The sequence below is a fragment of the Dendrobates tinctorius genome, unplaced genomic scaffold (genome assembly GCF_039654945.1).
Source record: "Dendrobates tinctorius isolate UK_male_01 unplaced genomic scaffold, ASM3965494v1 ptg000090l, whole genome shotgun sequence".
Classification (NCBI taxonomy): domain Eukaryota; kingdom Metazoa; phylum Chordata; class Amphibia; order Anura; family Dendrobatidae; genus Dendrobates; species Dendrobates tinctorius.
The window spans coordinates 4596264-4622100 of NW_027361758.1; the positions used below are offsets into that span (position 1 = coordinate 4596264).

Sequence of the window (25837 nt, forward strand, 5' to 3'; positions counted from 1 at the left end):
AAGGTATAAGGAAGATATATAAAAGAAAAAGTGTTGCTACATTACCTTAAGTAGTGGTGGCATCCCAACGCGTGTTTCACATTTGCTTTTGCAAGAGGAGTGTGTTTTTTGAATATAGTCAGGTAAAATTACCTTTGGGTATCTTTAATACAGGGTGCCGCTACCTCCTGGACTAGCGCGTCCGCCCTGACGCGCATTTCAGACTCCTTTCTCAAGGGGCCTGCTACCAACCATGTGTCTCCATTATTTATATCTCCCAGCTGCAGCGTGGTATACCGCGCGACTGGAAGTGACGCTTACCACCCGGATGTGACACATCACATCCGGGTGGTGAGCGTCACTTCCGGTCGCGCGGACTGGAAGAGACCGCGGTTACCGGATTATATTTGCGGAGTATTGTAATTATGGGTATGAGGGTAATTGTCAGGCAAGCGGCGTTGTTTTATGGTGGACATCTAGATCATAATCTGTGATGTGGCCTATACACTGTCACGTGCCCAGTCCTGTGTGACGCGACCAGAAGGCCGGTAACTGAAACAAGACATAGGGGAAAGGGAAACAGATTAACAACGGTGGGCCCTGCGATAGGGAACGGGGGGTTGGAGACCTCCTGCACTCCCCTGAGTCAGTGTCCCTCACACTCCTAACGTTCCCTATGCCGGTTTTGCATCGGGCGACGCACAGCAACCTGTGACCCTAGCTCGCCCTGCACCTATCCCTTACTAGTGTAATGGACGTGCAGAAACTAATCCCACCACTGCACTAACAACAACGTGAGGAAAAGTGACAAACGGAAACACTTAGCTTTGCTCTGATGCACTTGCTCCTGGCAACAGAGACCAACACCTGAGTGCATCTTCCTCCGACCATGTCCAACACCTGGGTGCAGCTTTATAGCAACAGCATCCAGCACTGAGTGCCGCCTTGGAGCAACAGAGTCCAGCACCTGAGTGCAGCTTTCCAGTAACAGAGTCCAGCAAACTGAGTGCAGCTCTACACCATAGCTGCCACTCCACCAAGCTTTGCAAGAATTCACTGACACCATAGCTGCCACTCCACCATGCTTTCCACGAACTCCTTGCAGACACCATAGCTGCCAGTCCAGGACTCCGAATGAGCCGCCCTGGACTCTCCTCCAGCACCCTCCTTTCTTCACCCAGCATGGTTGGAAAAGACCAACAATATCACCAATGTGAGTGAGCACAACTGACACACCTATATTGAGCAAACACACCTGTCAGTGATTCCCATGCAATTACACTAACCACCACCAGGGGCAAACTAGAAGTAAAAACACCAGTGTAATGACCATACTGGCCACCGGGGCAAAACCCAAACCTGAGCAAACAGCTCAAAGAAAAAAAAGGTTACCAGTGCTTTTATCAGTCATGATCCAGCATGGATCATGACATACACCTTGCGATATAATTATGGCTATATTAATATTTGCAGTAGTTTATGATTAGGGCTTTTTCAGTTCTGCCCCTTGTAGCTGCAATATATTGCTGGCAGTCCCTGTGTCTATCCGTTTTCGTGGTAGCTGTCTCTTCCTGGAGTTGCGCGTTTAATGAGTGACTGTGAGCAATGAGTGTATCTGTACTCTTACTTCCCCAGTTTTGGCAGTATGGTTTTAATGAATTTGTTTCAATAAAAATTATATTTTTATACACACAAATAATTTCCTTGTGATCATCCTTTTTCCTATGGTTCTGAGGTACCGGCAGACGTGGAGGATCCACTTCAATCATCTTCCATGCACTTCCACATTGTGTGAATATGTCATCGTACCTGAGGGAATCCCTTTCATGACTCCTAGCTAGGGATTCCCTTGGTCAAGAAGACACTCCACACAGGTCGGGACCTCAGCAAAGGGAGAGAAGCGATTTTTGTTTTCTGATGAGCAAACTCCGCACATTGCCTGTTTGGGGTTGGTGTGGTTGAACCCGAGCAGGCAATGTTCGATATGAACCCTGAACTTTCCAGATCGGGTTTGGTCATCACTAGATACAGTATGATATGTTATGGATGACAAAAAGAAGCCATTAAGTGTAACAACACTAGTACATGACAGTAAAATTATGGCCACTTGTCTTAGATCAGGGGTGTGTCAAACTAATACACTATTCACCAAGGGCCACATCAATTTAATGGTTGTCCCCAAAGGGCCGTTTGTTACTGAAAAACCGGATGCACTCAACCGAGTCCCATCCAGATCATGCATTTCTATGCACAGAACAGTGCATGCCCCTGTATAAGGCATGTCGTGGTGGATCAACTCTTTACCAGGCACTGTCATATCTTCCCTGGATCTCACTGAAATCATGGAGAGCTATGGCAGCAGCTTCCAGTCACTTGTCCTTGTCATTGGTGCTGAAAGCTGCTGATAAACAGCTGGTTCAATGCATAATACAACTGGACTCTATTCTTGGCCTAATCTGAGGAATGGGCATCAATAGAAAAAGGGATCCTGAAGTGAGAATATTGTGGCGCCCCCGGGAGTTCGGTCGCCACAGTGGCACTACCTCCCTCCTAGGGAGTGTGATGTCATTCTTGGAAGCAATTAAAGGGTCTATCAGGTAGTTACAGCACAGTTCCTACTCCAGGCCATCAGAGGGAGCTCTGAACCTAACTGCTGAGGAGCTGCTCTCTGTGGTCGGGAGGAAGGAAGTTAGTAGTTGATGTAGAGAGAGGGAAGATTGTGGACGTGTGGAGACGAGCTGGGGACTGAGCTGGAGTCAAGCTCACCTTTAAGCTGAAGCGCATTGACCGGACCCCAGCGTCCGAGGCTGTGTGGACACTAAAGGTCCCACAGCAGAAACCGAAGGAACAAGAGGCTGTACATGCTCTGTTCCCACCTAAGACTCGAAGACAGCAGCTGTCACGTGTACCTGTCCTGTGTGACACGACCCGCAGGCCGGTAACTGGAACAACAAGACCAACACGTGTACCTGTCCTGTGCGACACGACCCGCAGGTCGGTAACTGAAGCAACAAGACAAAGGGGAAGAGGAAACAGATACAATGGTGGGCCCTGCAGTAGGGAACGGGGACGTGGAGACCTGCACTCCCCTGAGGCAGTGTCCCTAAGCACTCCTAACGTTCCCTATACAGGCTCCTCACCTGTCGACGACCAGGATACCTGCGTCCCTAACTCACCCTGCACCTATCCCTTTCTAGGGAATTGGGTGATGTGGATACTGGTCCCACCGCTGTACTAATACACACAAAGGGAAAAAAAGGGAAAAACACCAAAACACTTATCTTTCTCTGCTGCAGTCACCAGGCAGCAGAGTGCAGCACAGATCAGCTTTCAGCAGTGGCTCGACACCTCAAAGCCAGCTGCTACCTTCGCTGTTATGAATGAGTCACCGTAGGAGGCAAAAGCAGAAATACAAGCTAAGTCCAGAAAACCAGAGAAGTTGGCAACTATCAGATTGCAGACCCCTGAACCTATAAACACAACTAGCAGTAGCCGTGGGGGGGTTCCTACGATGCCCTAGACCCCTCAATCACAGCCGGAGAAATACATAGGCCTAAAGAAAGAAAGGGGAAATCTAAACTGCCCCAGAGCAGACCCCAAAGCAATAGGCAGCCCCCAACATATAATGACGGTGAAGCAAGATGAAAATACTAACACAGACAGAAAGATAGACTGAGCAAAGACGGGGCCCCAAAACTACCTAGATAGGAAAGGACAGGAAGGCTGCTGTCTGCAATCTGCCAAAACCCTATCAAAGACATAAGCCAATCAGCTGATATGAAAAAGGCCCTGAAGCAGCTAGGCTTCAAAAACTGAATCAGCACTCAGGTATTTTCAGAAGACAGAGCTAAATGAATTCAGCACACCCCAGCAGGGAATGGCAGAAATTCAGAAAAACAAAGCAAAAACAAAGTCAAAGCACAAAAGCAGAAGGCCGAGCAGCAAACTTAGCTTTGGAGGAGCAGGAATTCAGACTGGTCTCCAAGGATCCCACAGAGAAATCACCCGCAGGGCAGAAGGGCGTCGGCAGCATTATATCCAGTCCGTAACTCCACTCAGCCAGTCACAATCATCAGCCTCAGGTGTTTGACAATCAGGCTCACTACCTTTCTTTACCAGAAGAGGGAGTTCCTCGGGCCTCAGTAATGAAGGGGAAAATGAACTCACAACACTTCACCATCTTCAGCAGTGGCTCGACACCTCAGAGCCAGCTGCTCCCTTCACCATCTTTCTCTGCTGCACACACCAGGCAGCAGAGTTCAGCACCAGTTTCAGCAGTGGCTCGACACCTCAGAGCCAGCTGCTCACCACCAGGTTTCAGCAGTGGCTTGACACCTCAGAGCCAGCTGCTCACTTCACTGTGGTTGGAATCCAACTAAGGAACTGCTATCACCAACACCTGCTGATAGACCAGCTGACCTCATATAGCAAAGGAGGAGCGGTCACATCAGCAGGGGCCAAAAACATGTAATAACCCCAGTGACCACCGGGGGCAAAAGGTAAAACAAAGAAACGATCAGATGTAATGACATTTGTCGCCACCGGGGGCAAAAACCATATTAGACCCCCCAGAAGCCTGAAAAGAAAGGTTTTAATGAGGGAACCCAGAATCTGACACAGATCCAAGAATTGGATTGTGACAGCAGCAAGGTGTGTGAGCCAGAGAGAGGGCTACAGCTGCCTGCCATGCGAGTGGAGTTCTAAGTAACAGCAAGAAAGAGGAGCTTGAGTGTAATTCAGAACTACAAGTACTTCAGATTAGCGCTAGAAAGGAGACTACACAACCTATCTGTACAGAGAGATTCCCAAGTTGCTTCCAGGCCGACCAACTCCTGTACCATCTGTGATCTGAACCCTGGACTGTACATACAAACAACAGTAAAAGGTAAAAGAAACTGCACTGTCTTGTTCTTTGAATCCTTCCTGCAACCCCTTCAGCACTGCTACATCTCTGTGTCTAAACACTACATCATCTACCTTAACATCTACTACTACTGCCCTGGGACTACAGCTGTGCCTGTGGAGAGCTTTACTAACTCTGCTGCATCATACCATCTGTCCCAGAGGATGTGCACTGCAGCGCTGGTCCCCTTCTGACCAGATACCACAGGTGGCGTCACAAACTATCTACCCATAAACTTTATTCAATCCACCTATTTTATATAGACACCCAGGGCCACGGACCTACAGTTGTGGCCAAAAGTATTGACACCCCTGCAATTCTGTCAGATAATACTCTGCTTCTTCCTGAAAATGATTGCAAACACAAATTCTTTGGTATTATTATCTTCATTTAATTTGTCTTAAATGAAAAAACACAAAAGAGAATGAAGCAAAAAGCAAAACATTGATCATTTCACACAAAACTCCAAATATGGGCCAGACAAAAGTATTGGCACCCTCAGCCTAATACTTGGTTGCACAACCTTTAGCCAAAATAACTGCGACCAACCGCTTCCGGTAACCATCAATGAGTTTCTTACAATGCTCTGCTGGAATTTCAGACCATTCTTCTTTGGCAAACTGCTCCTGGTCCCTGATATTTGAAGGGTGCCTTCTCCAAACTGCCATTTTTAGATCTCTCCACAGGTGCTCTATGGGATTCAGGTCTGGAATCATTGCTAGCCACCTTAGAAGTCTCCAGTGCTTTCTCTCAAACCATTTTCTAGTGCTTTTTGAAGTGGGTTTTGGGTCATTGTCCTGCTGGAAGACCCATGACCTCTGAGGGAGACCCAGCTTTCTCACACTGGGCCCTACATTATGCTGCAAAATTTGTTGGTAGTCTTCTGACTTCATAATGCCATGCACACGGTCAAGCAGTCCAGTGCCAGAGGCAGCAAAGCAACCCCAAAACATCAGGGAACCTCCGCCATGTTTGACTGTTGGGACCATGTTCTTTGAATGCCTCTTTTTTCTCCTGCAAACTCTATGTTGATGCCTTTGCCCAAAAAGCTCTACTTTTGTCTCATCTGACCAGAGAACATTCTTCCAAAACGTTTTAGGCTTTTTCAGGTAAGTTTTGGCAAACTCCAGCCTGGCTTTTTTATGTCTCGGGGTAAGAAGTGGGGTCTTCCTTGGTCTCCTACCATACAGTCCCTTTTCATTCAGACGCCGATGGATAGTACGGGTTGACACTGTTGTACCCTCGGACTGCAGGGCAGCTTGAACTTGTTTGGATGTTAGTCGAGGTTCTTTATCCAACATCCGCACAATCTTGCATTGAAATCTCTCAATTTTTCTTTTCCGTCCACATCTAGAGAGGTTAGCCACAGTGCCATGGGCTTTAAACTTCTTGATGACACTGCGCACGGTAGACACAGGAACAGTCAGGTCTTTGGAGATGGACTTGTAGCCTTGAGATTGCTCATGCTTCCTCACAATTTGGTTTCTCAAGTCCTCAGACAGTTCTTTGGTCTTCTTTCTTTTCTCCATGCTCAATGTGGTACACACAAGGACACAGGACAGAGGTTGAGTCAACTTTAATCCATGTCAACTGGCTGCAAGTGTGATTTAGTTATTGCCAACACCTGTTAGGTGCCACAGGTAAGTTACAGGTGCTGTTAATTACACAAATTAGAGAAGCATCACATGATTTTTCGAACAGTGCCAATACTTTTGTCCACCCTCTTTTTTATGTTTGGTGTGGAATTATATCCAATTTGGCTTTAGGACAAGTCTTTTTGTTTTTTCATTTAAGACAAATTAAATAAAGATAATAATAATAAAGAATTTGTGTTTGCAATCATTTTCAGGAAGAAACTGAGTATTATCTGACAGAATTGCAGGGGTGTCAATACTTTTGGCCACAACTGTATCCCTTTAAGACACCGGCTCAGTAACGAGTAATCCCACAGCCCTGGGGGTGCTCCAATATCACTTTTATCTGCTGCTCCATTCTTTGGTATACTGGCAGAATGTTCTGTGAGGACTAATCCCAAAAACCCCCCTTCTGAAGACCTGATAAAGAGGTTCTGTAGAAGCTGGTTAACCACCACTTTAGCTCAGCAAAGCCAATATCTCAGTTCTGCAGAGATGGTTGGTGGAATTAACCCTGTAGTCAGTCAACAGTCCCCCTGCTTCCATATATAGCCTGCATTAAAGGGGCATTCTCATGCCGAACAGCAAAATAAGGCAGCATGCTTTCAGAAATCATGTTGTGGTAAGCATGCTGCCTATCTTCCCCTCCTGGTACTTACCTAGAGGTCTTCTGCTCATCTTTGCCTGATCACCTGGCTGTGTGGGCTGGCGATCGCCATGCTGGATCTGGAGGCCATCATGAGTCCTCTCCTTCCCAGCATCCTCTTCTGCCTGATCTCATTGCGGCACTGCGCATGCACAGCAGTGTCTTGGTGACAGGAGAGGCATCCTGCCCCCTGGATTGACTGATGAATGTGTGATGGTCAACGTGTGACTGGACACACCACCTCCAGCAGGGCGAATTTCTATGGCACACGTGACCCTGGATACACAGCCTCCAGTAGGGCAAATTTAAATAATATAACGTGCAGCCGGATACACCGCCTCCAGCAGGTGAATTTCAGTATTACACGTATAACTGGATACACCGACTCCAGCAGGGCGAATTTAAATAATAGGAAACACCAGGGAAACTGATACAATGGAGGGCCCTGCAATAGGGAACGGGGACGTGGAGACCTCCTGCACTCCCCTGAGCCAGTCACTACACTCCTAACAGTCCCTATACAGGCTCCGCACCTGTCGCCGAGCTGGAACCTAAGAACCCTACCTCGCCCTGCACCTAGCCCTTTCTAATGAAATGGACGGTGCAGAAACTAATCCCACCACTGCACTGAAACACACAAAAGGAAAGTTACAAAACGGGTAACACCACTTAGCTTTGCTCTGTTGCTATTGCTCCCAGCAACAGAGTCCACCACCAGAATGCAGCTTTCCTCCAGAATCGCTGCTACTTCACCATGCTTTGTCAGAGCTGCAAGGAACTCTCTCTAGCTCCTCCCACACCAGGACTCTGACTGAGCTGCCAGGAACTCTCTCTAGCTCCTTCCTCCACCAAGGATGGTTGGAAATGACGACTATCACCAAACGTGATTGCAACCACCTGACACTCTTTTATAGGTAAGAGCCAGCAATCACACCTGCTTCATAATCACATGCACTAACTAAAGTAACCAGAGTGCAATGACCCTAACGGCCACCGGGGGCAAAACTAGAACTGAAACCACCACAGTGCAGTGACCCTAATGGCCACCGGGGGCAAAACTATCTTTAAGCACACAGCTTAAGGAAAACAAAAGGTTACTAGTGCTTTTATCTGTCATAATCCAACCTGGATCATGACAGAATGTGGCAGGAGTGACGTCATGTCAGTGAGCAGCCAGGAGACATTCGGCCTCACTGCCATGGCATTCTTCATGGATCAGTGATCCAGGCAAGATGAAAATACAGCCGGAAAAAGGAGAAGACGTCACGAGGAACCGCTAGACTGCACTCTGTGACCCAAGGAGCTGCAGCTGCGACAGGCAAGTATGTCAGTTTTTTTGTGTTCTATGGTGCTAATACTCCTTTAAGGCCAGCCAGAAGAGCTGCTGAAAAGGCAGCCACAAGAATCCCCAGCAATTGGGGTCCTGTATATTTTACCCCAGGTATGTTCAGCCCTAGATGTTTTGTTCCCTACATGTTGACCCCAAAAGCTGAGGGTGAAACATATAGGGTCAAAATGCTAGAGGCAAAACATCAGATGGCGACACATCCAGGAACAAAATGTTATAGGTGAAACATCCGGGGGCAAACTGTTGGGTGCGAAACATCCGGGGCGAAACATCCAGGGGTTAACTGCCGGGGGCGAAAAATCCGGGGCGAACTGCTGAGGGCGAAACATCCAGGGGCGAACTGCTGGGGGCGAAACATCGGGAGGCGAAATATCCAGGGGCAAACTGCCGGGGGCGAAAAATCTGGGGGGCAAAACATCTGGGGGCGAAGTGCTGGGGGCGAAACATCAGGGGGAAAAACATCCAGGGGCGAACTGCTGGGGGCAAAAAATCCATGGACGAAACATCTGGGGGCGAACTGCTGGGGGCGATATGTACGGGGGTGAAATATGCGGGGATGAAACATCCTGGGGGCTAAATGCTGGGGACGAAATGTGCGGGGGCGAAATGTACCCAGGGGCAAACTGCTGGGGGCGAAACATCCGGGGGCGAAAAATCCGGTGGCCAACTGCTGGGGGCGAAACATCTGGGGGGCGAAACATCCAGGGGCAAACTGCCGGGGGCGAAACATCCGGTGGCGAACTGCCGGGGGCGAAACATCCGGGGGCGAACTGCATTGCCAAAATGATGAACAATGACGACTACTGGTTGGCCAGCATCCTGGATCCAAAGGAAAATTCCAAAACATCATGCCACAGGAGAACCTAGAGCTAATATTGGCTAACAAACAAGCAACTCTGGTAAACCATTTGTTTGAGGCATTCCCAGCACACAGCGGCGGTGATGTTTTTCCAGCGAGCCGTAGGGGGCAACATGGAAGAGGTGTTCGTGGTGCACACAGTCAAAGTGGCATTGGACACAGGGGTTTCATGACCATGTTGTGGACTGATTTTTCAAGTACCGCTCACACCACTGGTAATAATGCATCGATCGAAAGTGACAGGAGACAGCAGTTGTCAAGTATGGTAACAAACTACTTCTCCTCCCATATCGATGTTCTCCCTCACAGGTCATTCCCCTTTGACTACTGGGCCAGTAAACTTGACACCTGGCTTGAATTGGCACAATATGCCTTACAGGAGCTCGCTTGCCCTGCTGCTAGTGTGTTATCTGAACAAGTTTTCAGTGCTGCTGGATCTATCCTGACAGAAAAAAGGACCCGTCTGTCGACCCAAAATGTTGATGATCTAACCTTCATTAAAATGAACCATGCATGGGTTTCAAAGGATTTTGTCCCACCCTCCCCTGCTGACATGTAGGTTGCCAGAAAAATGGCTTGCTTTTGTCCTCCTCTTCCGCGAACTTCTCCAATTACTCCATTTGCAGCTGCTGAATGTCCAACATCAACATATGCCATGTTTTCCACCTCCCTAACTGGGCTGCCTCCCCCCACAGGGCCGGGGTCACCAACTGGCGCACGCACCCGTGCGAGTGCCGTTATCCTGGACAGGTGGGTGTGCACGCTCTTTGGCAACGGCACTGGCACAAGGTCCCTCATAGTAGAATCAAGTGTCTCTGACGGTGGGGGTGCACACCCGCCGTCAGACACACCGGCGTACTATGAGGGGCCCTGTGCCAGTACCGCCGCCCACGAGTGGGCTCCCACTGCTTTCTCAGGGCACCAGCACTTGCAATACTTACCTCTACCTGCTCCACCACTGTGTAGTCTGGCCTGTTAAATACTTCACTGGGACTGCCAATACAAATTTGGTGAAATGATAGATGATGGTTAAGACGTAGCTATGCCCTGTCCTGCTGGGCTCTATCTTCAGATGATCAATGACTTCCATTTGTTATGGACATCGACTCACAATGAGATGCAGTGGTGGTTTATCATCAGCTTTCATGGTTTTCCAACTCACACCTGTGCACTTGACCCGATCCCATCCCACTTCATACCAAACCTCACCACAGTCTTCATCCCAACCCTAACCCATCTCTTCAACCTATCACTAACAACTGGTGTTTTCCCCTCAAGCTTTAAACATGCCTCCATCACACCTATCCTCAAAAAGCCCTCTCTTGACCCATCCTCTGTATCTAGCTATCGCCCTATATCACTTCTCCCTTACGCCTCCAAGCTACTGGAACAACACGTCTACCTTGAACTGTCCTCCCATCTCTCTTCTTGCTCCCTCTTCGACCGCTTACAATCTGGCTTCCGGTCACACCACTCCACTGAAACTGCCCTTACTAAGGTCACCAATGGCCTCTTAACCGCCAAGGGCAAGCGACACTACTCTGTCCTCCTCCTCCTGGACCTGTCGGCTGCCTTTGACACAGTGGACCATTCCCTATTATTACAGACCCTCTCATCCCTCGGCATCACAGACTTGGCCCTATCCTGGATCTCATCATACCTAACAGACCGGACATTCAGCGTCTCCCACTCACACACCACCTCCTCACCTCGCCCCCTATCTGTCGGAGTCCCACAAGGTTCAGTCCTTGGGCCCCTGCTGTTCTCTATTTACACCTTTGGCCTGGGACAGCTCATAGAATCTCATGGCTTTCAGTATCATCTTTACGCTGATGACACACAGATCTACATCTCTGGACCAGATATCACCTCCCTACTAAACAGAATCCCTCAATGTCTGTCCACTATTTCATCATTCTTCTCCGCTAGATTTCTGAAACTCAACATGGACAAAACAGAATTCATCATCTTTCCCCCATCTCATGTGACCCCCCTACGAACCTATCAATTACAGTAAATGACTGCCCACTCTCCCCAGTCCCACAAGCTCGCTGCCTTGGAGTAATCCTTGACGCTGATCTCTCCTTCAAACCACATATCCAAGCCCTTTCCACTTCCTGCCGACTTCAACTCAAAAATATTTCACGAATCCGTTCATTCCTCACCCAAGAATCTGCAAAAACCCTAGTCCATGCCCTCATCATCTCTCGCCTTGACTACTGCAACCTCATGCTCTGTGGCCTCCCCTCAAACACTCTCGCACCCCTCCAATCTATTCTAAACTCTGCTGCCCGACTAATCCACCTGTCCCCCCGCTATTCCCCAGCTTCTCCCCTCTGTCAATCCCTTCACTGGCTCCCAATTGCCCAGAGACTCCATTACAAAACCCTAACCATGACATACAAAGCCATCCACAACCTGTCTCCTCCATACATCTGTAACCTCGTCTCCTGGTACTTTCCCGCACGCAACCTCCGATCCTCACAAGATCTCCTTCTCTACTCCCCTCTTATCTCCTCTTCCCACAATCGCATACAAGATTTCTCTCGCGCATCACCCCTACTCTGGAACTCTCTACCACAACATATCAGACTCTCACCTACCATCGAAACCTTCAAAAAGAGCCTGAAGACCCACCTCTTCCGACAAGCCTACAACCTGCAGTAACCACCGATCGACCAAACCGCTGCACGACCAGCTCTACCCTCGCCTACTGTATTATCACCCATCCCTTGAAGATTGTGAGCCCTCGCGGGCAGGGTCCTCTCTCCTCCTGTACCAGTTATGACTTGTATTGTTTAAGATTATTGTACTTGTTTTTATGTATACTCCTCCTTACATGTAAAGCGCCATGGAATAAATGGCGCTATAACAATAAATAATAATAATAACAACTCACAGATATGTGACATTCCTGCCCACATTTTGAAATGTGCTCTCTCATGCCAATCCAATAGAATCGCTTACGGCCTGTGGCTTGTGTCTTTTGCACTCCAAAGTTACCTGACAGATCATGATAGGCAGTGAGGACAATGTCTACATCTGTCCCTGTGATCACAATTTGATGGAGATGAGTAACGGTGATGGGTTCCACGGTACTGCGATACAGCAAACCTTTCTTTACAAGAACTATTTTCGCTGTCTCCACAAAGTAATTGAGGGTCAGCATCGCCTCTGAGAATTCTCCCGGAAGTTTTTACCATGATTAGTAATTCTAAAATTTCTGCAATCAGTCGACTTTCCATCTGTACTTGTATCCATCTCGTTTCCTCTTGCGGAGAGTCTGGACTGTCTTATTGAGACTGAAATATATATGAAGATTGAAAAATACCCCAACAGTGTATACTGGTGTACGCTTCGAATAGATAACCCTTTTTCTACTTTTTAGATTCTTGTCTAATCCATACTGAGACTGAGTGTCTTTGTCGGACTCCGGAGATATACACGCAGATTTTTAATGTTTAAACTATGCTATATATACCTGCTATCCAGTGATACTGTACCCTTTCTCAACTTTCTACAATCACATCAAATCCATACTGGGCCTGAGACCCTCTGAGTCTGCCTCCTGATATATAGACATAGGTTTTTAATGTTTAAACTATGCTATATATACCTGTTATCCGGTGATACTGTACCCTTTCTCAACTTTGTACAATCACGTCAAATCCATACTGGGCCTGAGACCCTCTGAGTCGGTCTCCTGATATATAGACATAAGTTTTTCATGTGTAAACTATGCACATATATACCTGTTATCGAGTGATACTGTACCCTTTCTCAACTTTCTACAATCTTGTCAAATCCATACTGGGCCTGGGAACGTCTGAGTCTGCCTCCTGATTAGAGATGAGCGGTGTTCGAGTCGACCTGTTCGCCAAGTTAAAATTCCAGCTGTTTTGGGCGGTGTTCGAGCCGTTCGTCGAACTCGAACACTTTGCTTACAATTCGGCTGTTCGAGGTTCCATTCGAGAACGGTTCGTTCACCAAAAGCGTAACTTCATTTTCACATTAATAATGGTTTTCAATGTTAATAAACTGTTTCATGGCATAGTAGCGGTGTGTGGTAGCAAGCGGTGTAGTACACCTGTCAAGGAGCTACACCGTGTGTGTTTCTAATTATTTTTTACCGCATCTTGTCCAAAAAATCCATTTGGGCTTTGTAGCACTGTCTGCTACTCAGCAGAGGCGCCCACCAGTGAACCAAGCTATGCCGCCTGTTTATGTAAGATCTGCGTGCTACTCAGCATAGGAGCCCAGCTGTTAAGCAAGCTACAGCACCTGTGGTTTGGACACTTAATTTTTTCCATTTTTTCTGGAATGCCGGTTAGGCCTAATTCCGGAATTCCGGTTGACCTGCACTTACTGGGAAATCCTCGTTCGCGGGGAAGAATTGTAATCCCAGATCCCCATCACTAACGGGGTTCAGCGGGTTATCTGCACCTGTAAGCGACACACGCTGGACCTTTCAGTGTAGCGCGCATGCAGCCCCGGACATGTAAGGGCATGACAGACCTGTTATTGATCGATCTCGCGTGCCAGAGCCTCGCGTGTCCCTCCAGTAAGCTTGACGCATACCGCGGGGGCATGCCGGAGTCTCGTTCGTTAACGGAATTAAGCTGACAAATCGCTAGCACAACTAAAAACGGACATCCACCACCACCCACAGAATCAACAAAGCTTGCAATCTGCCAATCATTTCTGTAGCTGGCATGGTTGAGGTTTCCCGGGTGGAGTCGAATTAAGCCGCAGGCTCCACACCTGGTGGTGCCCTTCTGGACATTCCTTTAAGGTTCAGCTTTGCAACCATACTGCCCCCGTAAACCAAACACTTTGCCTTCATGGACGCTGTTCGGAGGTTCGTGGGAATAACGCCGCCCGATCAGCAGTTGGCCTAATTTATGGTGGGAAGTCCGACGGTATATGATGGTCTTCGATTTCAGATTTTTACTGTTTTTTGGTATTTTACATTTTTATTCCAGCCTTTCTTGACTTCATAAGGGCATGACATGCCTATATCTGTGTCTCCTCCTCCTCCTTTTATTCCTCCACCTCTTTTCTATATGTAGTTGCCGTTTTCCATGTTATTTTTGTATTCTGAGCATTTTTTCTGCTTTGGGACACCTTTTAAGGTGTTTTGTAATTGTTTTCTATGTGTTTGTATGTGTTTGTGTTTGCCTGCCATTGTTTTCAATGGTGTTCAACGTTGTTCGTCGAACGTTCGACAAACATTCGACGAACTTGCCTCGTGTTCGACGAACCAAAATGAACTGGAACACTAGCGGGGTCGCTCAACACTACTCCTGAATATATAGACGTACATTTTTAATGTTTAAACTATGCTATATATACCTGGTATCTGGTGATACTGTACCCTTTATGCCAGGAAGTCTTCCTCCACCCACCACTCTAAGTGTATCATCGACACCTGGAACATTGTCCCACATGTGTGATTATTTCTTGCGGATCTTCTTGTTATATTGTGGTGAGATCCATCCTCAGCGTGTGACAGTCTATGGGTTACTCCTGCAATTTAGATGTACATTTAAAAATTACCCCAACACTAGTGTATACAGCTCTACGCTTGTGATACATTACCCATTTACTGATTTTTATATTCTGGTCTAATCCAAACTGACCAAGTGATAGTTATTTTCTGACTGTGGAAATAAATACTGAGATTGACAACAATGACCCCTACACTGTGTACAGCTGTACTCTTCAGATCCATTACTGTTTTATGGCTTTTTATATTGTGTTGTAATCCATACTGAGCCTGAGAGCGTCTGTGTCTGCCTCCTGAAATATCTATGGAGATTTAGAATGTTTAAACTATTCTATATATACCTGCTATCTGATGATACTGTACACTTTTTCTACTTTTTAAATTCTTGTCTAATCCATACTGAGCCTGTGAGTGTCTCTGTGTGACTGATGGTATACAGTGGGGCAAAAAAGTATTTAGTCAGTCAGCAATAGTGCAAGTTCCACCACTTAAAAAGATGAGAGGCGTCTGTAATTTACATCATAGGTAGACCTCAACTATGGGAGACAAACTGAGAAAAAAAAAATCCAGAAAATCACATTGTCTGTTTTTTATCATTTTATTTGCATATTATGGTGGAAAATAAGTATTTGGTCAGAAACAAAATTTCATCTCAATACTTTGTGATATATCCTTTGTTGCCAATGACAGAGGTCAAACGTTTTCTGTAAGTCTTCACAAGGTTGCCACACACTGTTGTTGGTATGTTGGCCCATTCCTCCATGCAGATCTCCTCTAGAGCAGTGATGTTTTTGGCTTTTCGCTTGGCAACACCGACTTTCAACTCCCTCTAAAGGTTTTCTATAGGGTTGAGATCTGGAGACTGGCTAGGCCACTCCAGGACCTTGAAATGCTTCTTACGAAGCCACTCCTTTGTTGCCCTGGCGGTGTGCTTTGGATCATTGTCATGTTGAAAGACCCAGCCACGTTTCATATTCAATGCCCTTGCTGATGGAAGGAGGTTTGCACTCAAAATCTCACGATACATGGCCCCATTCATTCTTTCATGTACCCGGATCAGTCGTCCTGGCCCCTTTGCAGAGAAACAGCCCCAAAGCATGATGTTTCCACTACCATGCTTTACAGTAGGTATGGTGTTTGATGGATGCAACTCAGTATTCTTTTTCCTCCAAACACGACAAGTTGTGTTTCTACCAAACAGTTCCAGTTTGGTTTCATCAGACCATAGGACATTCTCCCAAAACTCCTCTGGATCATCCAAATGCTCTCTAGCAAACTTCAGACGGGCCCGGACATGTACAGGCTTAAGCAGTGGGACACGTCTGGCACTGCAGGATCTGAGTCCATGGTGGCGTAGTGTGTTACTTATGGTAGGCCTTGTTACATTGGTCCCAGCTCTCTGCAGTTCATTCACTAGGTCCCCCCGCGTGGTTCTGGAATTTTTGCTCACCGTTCTTGTGATCATTCTGACCCCACGGGGTGGGATTTTGCGTGGAGCACCAGATCGAGGGAGATTATCAGTGGTCTTGTATGTCTTCCATTTTCTAATTATTGCTCCCACAGTTGATTTCTTCACTCCAAGCTGGTTGGCTATTGCAGATTCAGTCTTCCCAGCCTGGTGCAGGGCTACAATTTTGTTTCTGGTGTCCTTTGACAGCTCTTTGGTCTTCACCATAGTGGAGTTTGGAGTCAGACTGTTTGAGGGTGTGCACAGGTGTCTTTTTATACTGATAACAAGTTTAAACAGGTGCCATTACTACAGGTAATGAGTGGAGGAAAGAGGAGACTCTTAAAGAAGAAGTTACAGGTCTGTGAGAGCCAGAAATCTTGATTGCTTGTTTCTGACCAAATACTTATTTTCCACCATAATATGCAAATAAAATGAAAAAAAAACAGACAATGTGATTTTCTGGATTTTTTTTTCTCAGTTTGTCTCCCATAGTTGAGGTCTACCTATGATGTAAATTACAGACGCCTCTCATCTTTTTAAGTGGTGGAACTTGCACTATTGCTGACTGACTAAATACTTTTTATAGGGAGATTGACAATCATCCTTTGACTGTATAGAGCTGTACGCTTCTGATACAGTACCATATATCTGATCTTACTTTGGGTTCATGCTCTGCAACATTTTGAAGTTTGGTGGAAGAGGCCGCGGACGTGGGCGTGGGGGGGCCAGCTGGTAGCGGCAAAATCACAATAGCAGCTAAGGCAGGAGGTGTTGAGCCTGTGTCATGGTCTGGTTCCGGAACGCCTGGAAGGCTACCTTTTCTGGGAGTAGGTTAACCGCTTTTAAAACCGGAGCATCAGGAACTGGTTTTGGCTTACATTGCCGAAACAGACTCCAGCAAATATGCCCTCCTCTTCTGAAGTTTCAAAAAATGCAAGCAGAGTCGTCAAGTGCTGGCTCCTGGTCAGGAAGAATCCCTTTCCTTGTGTCCTTCACCCCCACGAAAAGTCAATGATGCAGCAGGCCACACTTCACATAAGTCCATGGAGTTCTTTCTAGCATACCATGCCTGGGTTATCAAGTCAAATCGTGAATTCCCCAGTCCAAGATGAATCTGACAAGGAGTGTGGGTGGCCAGCCAGGGCAGTCGGGTTAATCGGTACCGGGCCGGTGTCTCAGGGGGATGTGTCACGTTGGTGGTGATGACCCGTTCCGTGGCCCTGGGCGTCCATGCAAAGGGGTGAATAACGTTTATAGGTGAATGATACGTGACGCCACCTGTGGTTTCTGATCAGATTGACCCGCGCTGCAGTGTCGCTTCTCTGGGACAGATGTTGTGGTGCAGCTAAGATGTAGAAGCCCTGCACAGGTAGGGCCGTAGTCACAGGGCAGATGAAAGAGTTGGTAGATGGTGTGCAGTGCAGGATGTAGCAGAGCCGTACGCCAGGCGCAGGAGAAAGATGACAGACACAGTCGTGCAGTTCCTTTACCTGTACTTGGTAAGTGCCGTCCAGGACCCAGAGTACAGATGGAGAAGGAGTTGGTCAGCCTGGAAGCAAATTTGGAATTCTCTCTCTGTAGATAGGTGGTGTGGCCTCCATTGTAGCGCTTATCTGAGGTACTCGCAGTACTGAGTTCACTGAAGTTCCCCCTGTTGACTCTCTTTTGGAACTTTCTTGTATGGCAGGCAGCCATAGCCTTTTCCTTCTGGCTCACACACGTCGCTGCTGGGGCCTCCGAGCCTTAGTTGGAAACAGAGCATTTACAGCTGCTACTTCCTCCGGTTTCTGCTGCAGGACCTTCAGTGTCCCTACAAACTCGGAGACCGGAATCCCGACCATGCGCTCCAGCTAGGAGTGAGCCTTAACTCTGCTCATCCTCCAGCTCCCCTTCTCACATCCACACACTTCCCCTTCCCTTCACAGACTGCCCTAACTTACCTCCTCCCGACCACAGAGAGCAGCTCCTCAGCAGTCAGGTTCAGAGGTCTCCCTGCTGGCCTGGAGTGGGAACTGTGTTGTGTGTTGGTTTAACTGCTAGAGAGATCCTTCGTTGCTCCCAAGCATGACATCACACTCCCTAGGAGGAAGGTAATGCCACTGTGGCGACCGTACTCTTGGGGGCGCCACAAGTGCACTGATGCCCAGCCACTGCTAGATGATTCTGCTGGTACATTGTCCCAGACCACTACATTCCCCGCGCACTCTACACAGCCAGAATCTGACCCTGCTGAAACTCAGGTTCCCCTTCCCGCATACTATACCACCTTACACAGTGTCAAAGAGGAAGGTGCAGATGAAAGTGCAGGTTCCTTGAGCAGGTGGGGGGGCATACTCATGGGCGACGGCACTGGCACAGGGCCCCTCATAGTACGCAAAAGTGTCTCTGCCGGTGGGAGGGCCCTCCACCCGCCGTCAGACACACCGCCGTACTATGAGGGGCCCTGTGCCAGTGCCGTCGCCAACGAGTGGGCCCCCCCTGCTTGCTCAGGATCACAGCACTTGCAAAGTTGAAATACTTACCTCTTCCTGCTCCACCGCCGTGACGTCTTCCGCGTTTCCTGACAATGACATTCTGGTCAGAGAGCGCGATGACATCACGTCTGTACGCCCTCTATCTAAACAGTCCAAGTGCAGTGAGATGGAAGATGGGAACGAGGAGGAGTCCAGACTAGTACAGGGATTCCCTAGCGAGGAGACTTAATTGTTGTCAATGTTGGGACAGCTATTTTTGGGGAGCACTATACTCTGGAGAATGATATATGAGGCCCACCATACACTGGAGAATTCCAAAGGTGGACATCAGACACTGGAGCAGCATTTACAGGGCCCATTATGCACTGGAGCATTAGAAATGGGGCCCATTATATATGGAGCATTATTTGGGCCCATAGCACAGTGGAGCTTCAGCCATGGGGACCAACATATACTGTAGCATTATGTGGAGCTCATCATATACTGTTTCAAACATTATATGGGACCAATGATTCTGTATGGAGAAATATATGGGCCTCATTACTCTGTATGCACTATGCGGTGGCCATAATACTGTATGGAGTAATATACTGTCCGTATTTGGAGCTACTGGAGAATTTAAAATGGATATCAGTCATGAGATGTAAGAAGTGCAGTTTATTTCATTGTACTATACCGCTATTTCTCTGCCGTATCAGAGGATCATGAATTGTGGCATGTGTTAAAAGTGCCCAGTGACACTCTTTGGCCCAGGGCCCACGAAAATGTGGAGCCAGCCCTACCCCCCCACAATTTTAGCCATATAACCCCCAGTTTTCAATGCCTAACTATTATTATAAAGTAAATTAAGGTTGACAAGCTTAAGTAATAAGAATTGATGTTTTTGGCATTAAAATGGGCACTGTAGGTGTGTTTCCTGTCCTCCACTCCCTGCCGACCTTTGTTCCCCATTGACTTGCATTGGGTTTCGTGTTTCAGTCGGCCTTCGACTTTTCACGATAATCGGCCGATTTCGTTCGACCCGACTTTTGAGAAAGTCGGGTTTCATGAAACCCGACTCGACCCAAAAAAAGGCAAAGTCGCTCATCTCGACTTTCAACCCTTATAACTTCCTAACAAAAAAAATTTTGGTTCCAAAATTGTGCTGATGTAAAGTAAACATATGTGAAATGTTACTTATTAAGTTTTTTGTGTGCCATCTCTCTGTGATTTAAGGGCATAAAAATTCAAAGTTGGAAAATTGCGAAATTTTCAAAGTTTTCGCCAAATTTCCATTTTTTTCACAAATAAACGCAAGTTATTTGAATGAAATTTTACCACTATCATGAAGTATAATATGTCACGAGAAAACAATGTCAGAATCAGTGGGATCCATGGAAGCGTTTCAGAGTTATTACCTCATAAAGGGACAGTGGTCAGAATTGTAAAAATTGGCCCGGTCATGAACGTGCAAACCACCCTTGGGGGTAAAGGGGTTAACGAAAGAACAACAAAGCGGCTTTCTTCATTTATTACAGCCATGTCTTTACATTACAAAATCAGTCCCATTAAATCAGTCACTTTAATAAAATAATAAATCACAAGGCCCTTCCATACCACAAACTACAAAGAACTTCCTTACCTTTTATTCTTATTTGGGAAGGCAGGTGACCGTTAATTTTTTCCACTATGTTGTCGATCAGTCACACCTTCAGAGACACAACTTGCCCAGCAGCAGAGACTCCCTAAAATGGAGGTAATATATACCTTTAGGCCGGGGTCACACTAGAGTGAAATACGGACGAGTGAGAGGTGTTAAAACCACGCATTACACACGGACAAATGATTCTCTATGGGGCTGCTTCCATCAGCCGTATATTTCTCGTCCATATTCTACGGTCCATGCCAATCGCAGCATGCTGTGATTGTTAGCGTACTATGCCCGTAGTACGCCAATGCAAGTCTATGGGTGCGCAAAAAATACGCATTACACACGGACCACACGTGTGACTTGAGAGAAATACGCAGGTTTTTTGGCAGGTGACAGGAAATGGGCCAATCCATCATCAGGAAGCTTAGACATGCTAATTAGCTAAAAAAAGCACTCCAATCATCTAGGAAGTACGCCTCCACGGAGTCCTGCAGCATCATGGCACCATACTTCCTCAATGTTGAGATGCTGATTGTACTAGTGCAGGAGCGCCTGGAAATCTGGGACCAACGTGGTGCCCATTATGCCAACCGGGCAAGAAAGGAGGCGTCATGGAGACGCATATGTCGCCAGATGTTCCACGATTTTGGTAATCGGCCACGTGAGGAGCAGCAGCAAATGAGTAAATACAACCCAAAAACTGTTTAAAATTACCTCACATCAAAAAAGGCATTTAGAATCAGGCCCCCCCCTCCTTCCTGTGCTTGGCCCTTTTGCCTCATGAGGCGGGCAGATTTCTATGTAACCCATGGTTTTACACTGACATAATTTGTCCCAGGCCACAAGCTCCTCATCCTGCTAGCCAACCAAGTTATTAACTGTAGTTACTTGACCCCTGAATTATTGTGACCCGGTGGATCTGGCCTGGATGCCCCAATTATATATGCCACCCTGGGTAGAAAGCACACCCTAGAAGGCCACATGCCTAGGCTATTTGTAGCAAATTTTAGCTAGAAAATATGTGCAATTTAGAATATTTCCTGTCACATTGCGACCAATACAGGCGGGAACATCAGCAGCGGGCCAGAAGTGGTGATGCGGGCCACACAAAGCGAAAATATATTTATTATGATCGCCTCTCCTTCCTCGCTCCAATTTTGGATCTGAGACCATAAGTAGATACCTCACACCACATTACACAGATACTTTACAGGGACAAAACTAATGTTTGGAATTTTGGCTCTGTTCGATTTCATAACAGAACTCAGTCCAACCTTACGGAGAGAGAAACTGGCTCAGATACACAGGCAATAATTGATCCTGTGGCTGGAGAAGAGGTGACTTCCCCTCCAAGAAGCATGGGTGAAGATCCCTCTCCGGAAAACCCAGTGCCTGCACCACAAACCCCACCACCAGGACTACATCCACAAGCAGGACCGTCTGCTGCAGAACCATCCGCCATACAGGAGGAGCAGGGCAACATCAGCACCAGCCCAACTGCCCAGATCCAGGGCTCCCCACAGCCTGCTAGACCATCCCGACGAGGAAGAAGAAGGCGCCAGATCCCTGACCAAGATACCCGTACCAATGTTGACACAGGGGTACTGAACTATCTGGCTAGAGTCAATAATGATGATGGCGAGGAGGCGTACTCACGCAGCCTGGCCCGTTATCTTCGGGCCCTTTCCCGTGAGGTGAGGCTATGTATTCGAGGATGTTTTCAGATCCTGCTTGATGCAAGCACACACCCCAATACCCCATATGAGTTATTTGAATATCTGGAGAGGTGGCAGCTTTCCCTAAGGAATCTGAGGTGCCTTAGACACCCCACACACATGCTTGCTCAAGCAGGCTCTGAGGATCTTCAAATACGTGGGCCTACACCTCACCCCCTTCCTCCCCCTACCCAACCTTTCCCATAGCAGCCACATATTTTTTTTTCCTATATGTACCTACCTACTGTCAATGTAATGCCTTTATGCATCTGTATCTGTACTTGTTCCTGCCTTGCTGCTGTAATGCTCTGAATTTCCCCATGGTGGGACGATTAAAGGATTATCTTATCTTATCTTATATGTCTGCCTCTAGCCAATCTCACCAATATGGCCACTTGTTCCCACCCAGTGTTGGAGGCTGGTCCCAACCTGGTTGGGAATGACATGGCTATTTTGGTGGGTATGAGCCACGGGCCTTCCAGCCCCAACAAGTGGCCCCGCTACAATTTCAGTCAGCCCAGTACCCACCACAATCCCAGGAGGCAGTACACTACCCACATGATGGGCAACAGTATGCCCCCACACAGGGCGATGGCCAAGTTGGCCAAAGTAGCCAGCAGTAAACACAGGCTGGTCTTCCGCCTTCTCCTCCCCCGAAGTACCAAAATTTGTAATGTAGCAATTTTGGTCTTGCAAAATGGTTTTGTTGTATTTTTGTTTTTCTGAAAATGTTTTGGTTCTAAATTTTCACATTTGCAAAAAGGCCACTTCTGGCCATTGCCACATTTATCATATGGCAATAATATGTTTTTCAAAACCAAAAAAAATAAGGCAAAAGTAAACATTTGTCTACTACATTTTACGTCTCTGTCTCAATTATAAAAAAAAAGGTGTCAGCATACTAACATACCCTTACCAAGGCAATTAAACAGTCAGAGAATCATAAGGGGTTTAAATATATATATTTAGACAGACATAAACAAAAAAATTATAACATAGACACAGCATGCTCTTGCCAAGAAGTTTCCCCCTCAGGTGATATAAAATAATTTGTGAAAATATCACGCACTTTGAGCCCAGAGAGCGGTCTACCATGAGGGTTGATAGGTGGTGTCGCCCTACGCACATTGTACGACCCAAGCACAACACCAGCAGAGGAACAATCATGTATCCTGGTGAAGTTATGAAGAACGACACATGCTTTGATAACTTCATTCACATTTTGTTCACTCAGCTGAATGGCAGACTGTAGGACCCACCATTTGGCACAAAGAATTCCAAAGGAAAACTCCACCAGTCGCCGAGCACGTGATAGGCGCAAGTTAAAAAATTTGGCGCCGGTGGTCCAGGTTGCGCCGGGGATATGGCCTCATGACATTGCGCGTTAACTGAAACTCCTCATCTGCCACAAGGACATAAGGGACTGATTTTGAGTGGAGCCTGGTAGCTGGCGTGGTGGGGATAGATCCAAATGGTTGGTGCGTAGCCGCCGACCCATAATGGAAGTATTGAAGACTCGAGAGTCTCTCGTCCTTCCATAGGCCCCAATGTCGACAATTATAAACTTGTATTGAGGGTCGGCCAGAGCTAACAATACAACAGAAAGTATTGTTTATAACTGAAGAATTGGGAGCCAGAGTTCGGCGGCTTACGCACCCGGATATGTTTGCCATCAAGGGCCCCAATACAATTACGAAACTGGCATTCCTCCTCAAAGTCCCTTGATATCCTCATCCAGTCTTCCATGCTTGCCTCGGGCATGACGAGGTGATGGAGTCTTGACCATATTTGACTACATGTCGACCTGGCTATGCCAGAAATGGTAGATCTTCCAATGAGAAACTCATAGTGGAGGGCCACATAAGATAGGCCAGTGGACAGGAAGCTGAAGAACAACAGAAATTGAACATTTTACAAAGGAAAAATGATAAGAATACCAGCTACATAGATACCAAACTTTTTTTTTGTTTCATATCTACTAACATACATATATTTTCTAGCATAATGACTACGTGATATTCAGTACATATTACACATAACATTCTGGTATGTAAGTTTAAATATATGTGGACTAAGATGAGGGCAACAAAATTATTCTCTAAACCAAAACAAAACGTACATTGGGCAACACATCATGAACATAGAGAATGTGGTTGTGTAGTACATAGCATAATGTGAGGAGAAGTCGCTCCTCTGCAGATATAGCTTTGCGCATCATTGTGTCCTGAAAGGTGATCCCAGGGCGCACTATCTCCAAGAGTAGATCAAATGTTGCAAGGCTCATGCGACAGTATTGGTAAAATTTTTCCGGATGATCCCGCAGAGAATAGAGGTGGTGAAAATGACCTCTTGTGAGTCGCTGCCTCATAAGTGGATGGACCCACATGCGTCTCCTCCTCCGCGGATCCACTATCACTGGGTATGGGTGACCAAAGCGGCGTGACAAAAGCCAGTTGGAGAACCTGCTCAGATGTGTTTAAACTCAGACTGTCTGCCATGTTGCACATACAACACCAACACACCTAGTCAAGGCAAGGTCACAAATGGACAGAATGGAGGCAGCCACCTGTTCCAGAGCCAATAAATAGGGTGCAGGCAGATGATTTAAATAGTTAGCAGGCCTCAAAACCGTTAAATGTCCATTTTGCAAGCCTGCGAGAAAATCTCGGCATATGGATGGCATACGGATTGCATACAGATTACATACGGATGCTGACATGCACAAAATACGCGACCACATCTTGCTTACAGATGACATACGGAGCACTATTTAGGGGACATTTCTCCGTATAACGCATGTAAAATATGGACCGTATTTTGCGTCGCTTAGTGTAACCCCGGCCTTGGGGTGAGTGCACACACTGAGTATTTACAGCAGAATATTCTGCACCAAAGCGGTCTCTTAGCAAAAAAAAATGTTTCATGTGGTGTTTTTTTCACCATTTGTTTGAATGGGTGAAAAACGCTGCAAAGACGCGGAAAGAATTGACATGCTACAAGTGTGAAACTGCTTCAAATCTGCAAGGAAAAAATAAGCAGCGTGTGCATGAGACTTCAGAAACCTCATTTATTTTTATGGAACTGCAAAGTGCAGCATTTTGATACCGAAATTTCTGGTGCAAATACTTAATGTGTGCACATAACCTACAACTGGTCGGTTATCACAGGCCCCATACTGTGGCTGAGAATAAGAAAAATCAGCAATAAAAGGCTATTTGTGAATCTGACCTTAGTAAGCTCGGAATACTAATGTTACTAGAAACTTTCTAAATGATTTGAAACGACGGTTTCACTTTTCTAATTTCTAGCGACACGGTTTCCTATGGTCAATGCAAAATACACACAAACCCTTTAAAAAAGGTAGTAGCACACAAGGCATATTTTCCCACAATTCCACAGAAAAATTGTGTTACATGTGGATTTTTAGGGGGTAAAGATTCTCTGTGAGGAGACCACCACGCTGGCATAGGGAGATTTATAAGTCAAGCAATGATCCCAGGGGAAAAACTATGCACGTAGCCTCTTCTATTAGAGGTAGCAATCCTATAGGCCATTCTGGCAGGCCACGTCTCAGAGGTAAGCCCTGATGAAGCAACTGATGTGAGGGTAAGGCCCCTTTCACATATCAGTTTTTTGCCATCAGTCGCAATCCGTCAAATTTTGAAAAAAAAAAACGGATCTGGCGACTGATGC

General features: G+C 46.8%; 1 pseudogene; it reads right to left on the minus strand.

The window, feature by feature from the left end:
• Positions 1 to 25837, minus strand: part of LOC141098388 (pseudouridylate synthase 1 homolog) — a 75758-nt pseudogene that overhangs the window by 25895 nt on the left and 24026 nt on the right.